Genomic DNA, 6,047 nt, shown 5'->3' on the forward strand with positions numbered 1-6,047 from the left:
CTTTCTTTCTCTACAAAATATTCATTTTCTCTCACTCTTCCCTCTCTTCATTATTATCATCATCTTCATAACCCTTTCTTCTACCATATACTTCATGTTCTACTTCTCATACTAAACATCTCATCAATCTATCCAACTACCAACTTTCTTCTAGGGTTTATGCTTTCTAAACTTTTCATTATTTGTTTCATTTTTCTCTAACAAATATCTAAATTATTTATATCTTTTCTTCAAAATATTAGAGAACTTAACGTGAAATAAGACAAATTTATATTACATAGGTGTGTACAAACATTTTCTTATAAGCTGATTTTATAGGGTTGAATTAAGTTTAAAGTTGGATTAAATATTTTTGATCCCTCAAGTTTTATTGAAATTTGAAATTAGTCATTCTTTAAAACTTTTGACCAATTTAGTTCTTCATATTTAAAAATGCGTGAATTTAGTCATTTGAATCAAATTTTGTTAAGTTTATCTGACGTTTCAAGCGCATTTCATGATAGTATTTGAATTGTTTACACCGTTTGACACATTTTCGCTTTAATGTTAATTCAAATATTATACTAAAATGCGTTTAAAATGAACTTAACAAAATTTGGTAAGAAGAACTAAATTCACGCATTTATAAAGATGAAGGACTAAATTAATGTAAAGTTTCGAAGAGGGACTAATTCCAGAATTAACTGATACTTGAAGGACCAAAAACATATTTAACCTTTTAAAGTTTATCTCTTAAGATAGTATCAGAATTAGTTAAAAGTATATTCTAGCGAGATTTATTGTTTGTTGGATCTATTGTGTAACTTGTTATCAAATTATTCTAAGATTGTTGATGAAAATATAATCTTATGTTATATATATATATATATATATATATATATATATATATATGTATATATATGAAATGAATAATGAAATAAGAGAAGGTTTAATTTTTGAAAGATTTATGAAAGTGGAGGTTTGGATGAGTCCTTAGCAAGAAGGTGAGATTGAAGAGAGAGAGAGAGAGGGGACCATTGTTAAGAAATGGGGTTTCAATGCAATTGCGCCACTTTGATGTCCTAATAAAGTAGAAAATTACCAGATCACCAGTTGCCTATTTGCTTTGCCTCTTCATATGGCAACATCATCAGCGACGTTTCATCAATCTTAGAAAACGACACCACTTTACTTAAATTATTTTTATATACATATTCACCATACTTTTTATTATATTAAAAAACACTTTTAACGATACACTCATCTAAATATTTTCAAATATTTTAATAAACCAAAAAACCCACCCCTTCAAATTCAATCATGGGATGGGTGTATTCTTTTTCAGCTTGACTATTGTTTTAATTTAATGAAATTAGAGACTAATTCTTTTTTTTTTTTTACAATATTGGGCTTAATTGGTAAAAACAAGTTTTTATTTACAATAAAATTCATCTATAACTGTATATAAAGATAATTCTCTTTTTTCGTCTACAATTCATAATTCTAATTTTATCTTTTATAATTATTTGTTAAATTTTTGAAAATTAACATTTTTTTTTATATATTTTTTATAAAATTGTCTATCATCTCCTCTTTTTTCTTTTTATTCATCAACACTTTTTTCTCATATTTTCTCCATTTATTTTACATTATTTTTAATAAATATAAATTTATTTTGTATATTAAATTAATACCATTATTTATTAATGTAATATAATGTACATTTAAAAAATGCATACACACAAAATGTGCTAATTTATCCTATTATCTATAATAATATATAAAGAGATTTCTTATTTTATTTCTACATTTCAAAATTTCAATTTTACCTTTTAAAATATAATTATTTATTAAATTTTTAAAAATTGATCGTTATTTCTACAAACTTTTTATAAAATCATCTATCTCTATTTCTTATTTTTTCTATTTATCAATCGTTATTCTTTCATCTTTTATGATATATTTCACTTTATTTTTAATAAATATAATTTTTATTTTATATATTAATTTAATAACATTATATCATTATCTACTAATATAATATCACACATATTTAAAAATTACATACAAACAAGACATATCAGAGCTAATATACATAAATTAGATACAAAATGTCTTTTAACTTTCTTTTATACACAAAGAGATACCAGGATGTCTTGACCGTTATAGAAAAGGTCACAAAACATAAAACCTAAATGCAAGGTATGTTGGAAATGGTGATGATCCCCTCAACACACGATTGAATGCCAAAGTACCCTACCTCTTGTACGACACACAGAGTGTAGTACCATTCTTCTGTTCAATTTAGATTAAAAAAAATCTGAAACATTAATTTTATCAATATTTGACAAAACCATGAGGTTGTGTTTGTGTATGTTAACCGTCGTGGATGATCTGCATCGAAGAAAACAGAATAGCTTCCCCACATTTGATTACAGAACATGAGTTTTGCATCTTGGATCCACTCTACATCAACTTATAGCTGCTTTTTTTAAGCAGCGAACATGTACTTTTCTTTTTCTGCTCAACTATTATATTATTATAAATTTAAGTAGAAGTTGAAATTCTTATATTATCATAAATGACAAAATTGAGTTATATATAAAAAAAAGGAGCGCATATATTGAATATTAAGATTTTATATCGAAGAAAGTGTCACAATTTTTTATATGTACAGTTCATATCTAATTGTTGATGCATATTTCTAATATATTCTAGATAAAAAAAATGGCAACATATATATTTGTCTAAAATCCTACAGGAAAATACTAAACTAACGACAGAAAAAGAATTTGTCGTAAAATATATCATGGATTTCATCGAGAAATTATAAAACTTTAATTATCGATAAATATTTTTGTTAACAATAAAATCAACACTAAAATTCATACATAAATTAAATATTTTATTATGATAAAAAAATTTATCAATAATTTATAATGTTTATTATTGATAGATATTTACATCGATAAATTTTGTTTAAAAATTTCGTTGACATAATGAACACTTAAGTTCTCGCTTTGACTATGGTTATGTTGTGGTAAACTGTATAAGTAATGATTTTTTTTTTAAATGTATGGGTAATTCCAACAAATGTATATTTTTTTAAATTCGGTAGTAAATTTATTGATAATGATTTTTTTTTTAAATTCAATGCTAAATCCATCAATAATGGTTTTTTTTCTTAAATTCGTCCATAATTGAAATTTTAAAAATTCAATGGTAAGTTTATCAATGATTCATTTTTTTAAAATCTATCTGTAAATTCATTGATAACTGTATCTTTTTAATTTTGTAATTTTATTATAAATCCGTCCATAAAATGGACATCATTTTTCCAGTCAAATCTAATAAAATATTTCTTGTAAATTAATTAAAGATGAGTGAAAAAAGGAGAAGAAGAAAAGGGATGAGAAAGAGGAAGAGTCGACGATAACAAAGCTGGTTGGGGCAACAATGATAGAGAAGGAGAAGAGGAAAAAAAATTGAAGAAGATGAAAAGGAGGAGGAGGATAAAGAGAAGAAGATGGAGGAGAGAGGAGGAGCAAGGCGTGACTGGACGCCATGATGACAACAAAGATAGGCACGACAAAGGAGAAAAAAGAAGAGAAAAAAAGAAAAAAGATTACGATGATGAGGAGGAAGAAGAAGACCAAATAATAATATTTATCAATAGATTTTTGCTAACAGACAAACTTCATTGATAATTCCGAACAAATTTTTGTAGTCGGTAACTGCTGACGAATTTTGATCATTAGTAATTAGCAACAAATTTTCATAATTGTTGGTAACATTTATGGACGAACATTTTATTGATGAGTTTTTGGTCATTCCACAAGCACACATGAAAGAAAAGTATATTTTTTATGAATGTTTTTAACAACACGATAGTCATACCAAAAAGTTATGAGACATAGGAGAAATTTGTTTATTTGAGACTAACAATAAATTATGGTTTAAAGAATGAGCAACAAGAACAATATTAATATTCAAATTGTTTAAAACAAAGACAATTCCTTCTCCAATGATAGTGAATTTACTATCATATATTGGTTGTGGAAATACATTTTTTATGACATGAGGAAATGATAATAAGGAAGGAACTATCATCAGGGAAGCTATATATGTGCGAAACCTATGGCAGAATACTTGTTTTGGAATTATAGAATTATCTTGGTGAATCGTAATATTCAGCATAGAACATCATCCTAATACTAAACTAATATCCTAGTTAAAGTTGTCTACAATGAATACAACCCTAAAGCCAAATGTCATAAATTCTCCACGTCCTTATTGGGAATAATTACTGGAAGACATGTGAGTTGTGACCATGTATGTGTCCAAATTGGGCACTCATCCACACAATGTACCCTCCAGACAAGGGTCGTCGGAGTCAGAACACAGAATAATCAGACAACAAATGAAAAACCTAACATGGTCTTTTGGCATATATTTTGTCCATATTTTTGGCAATAACCACCAACAAAATTGTTATACATTAATGCTACAGTGTCCGATTAGCTTTTGTTCGATTTTTTTTTCAATAATAAAATTAACCTGTTCACAATTCAAACAGACAGTGGAGATAACATCTTTGTTTGTAATTATTCGAATAGAAAATTCACTTCCAAAAATTGTCATTTACTAACGAAAATTTAACGGTTAATATTCATATTGTATGTTATGTTTACATATATATGATGTATTAAACTACCAAATAATTCTATTAAAAATAAAACATTGTATATACTATGATATATTAAACTACTAAATAAGACATCATCTCAAAAATTAAAACCAAGGTGAAAATGGAATAATTTTTGTATAATTATAAGATAAACATCGAAGAAAACAAAAATAAACCAAACCCTAGATATTTAGGTCACTATAGTTCTCTTTCAGAGAATAAGCATGTTGGTCTGGGTTGGGTCAGAATTTTGGTGTTTTCTTCGTCGTTGGCTTGGTGTATATATATATATATATATATATATATATATATATATATATATATATATATATTCCTTAATTCTCTATTTTCTGGCTAGAATCCACACTTAGGTTAATTGTTTCTTCTTCTGTGTAGGCGTAATGGAAAAACAAGAATAAGGGTCACTGTCTATTTGTTCCTTCTTATCTCGTTTTCTCATTACTGTCACATTGCTTTCCCATAACTACAACTTCGAACCTCCCAAATCTTCTTGTTTTACCTTTCATATTTATATTGTGTTATCTTTCTCTCTCATTTTTCAAAATAATGATATGAAGAGACAAAAAATATTCAAGAGATTTTTCTTAATAAACCTGAAATCAACTACATAAATTAATTTAATACTTTAATTTTGTCTCTCACTTTCTCTATATTTAAAATGAACCTCACAAAAAGTTTGAGACTTGTAATACGTGTATAACATTTGTTTTTTTTTTCAAAAGAAAATGGAATGTAAACGAATTATTTAAAATGTTACAATCAATATAAAATTAAATTCAAGTAATGATGTGTATAACATAAATTTATAGTTTTTTATAATTTTTATGATAACGTGTATAATTAACAAGCATTTAGTAAAGAATAAATATCATTCATTACTCTATTTATTTTATTAACGCTCAAGACTTTTTATTAAAACTGTCAAAATAATATGGCTGAGCTAAAAATATATATTTTAATTGCGTGTGTATATAATATTTGTGTATGGTCAAAATGTGTTTCTAAACTTTGCCTTTGCAATAAAGTATTGTCAAACACCAATACCTAGGTATATTGATGACGAAGGTTTATATATTTTTCTTGTTATTTTGATAAATGTACATATATAATATTTTTGACTTAGCTTTGAACTATAAGGTTCTCATTGTATGAGATTGAATAATAGGATTATGCATTTATTGATGGATTAATTTCAACATGTGATACATGTTAGGGATGAAAATGAACCAATTGTGTGTATTATTTGAATTCCTCCTGATTTTAATAAAAGTTTTTGTATGAATAATGTATAAATGAGTATGAGTAATCAATTATGTAAATCAGGTATAATACGAGAATAAGTATATACATATTCGTTTCG

This window comes from Vigna unguiculata, chromosome 7, assembly GCF_037176805.1.
Source record: "Vigna unguiculata cultivar grain cowpea cultivar isolate G323 ecotype 2 chromosome 7, ASM3717680v1, whole genome shotgun sequence".
Classification (NCBI taxonomy): Eukaryota; Viridiplantae; Streptophyta; class Magnoliopsida; order Fabales; family Fabaceae; genus Vigna; species Vigna unguiculata.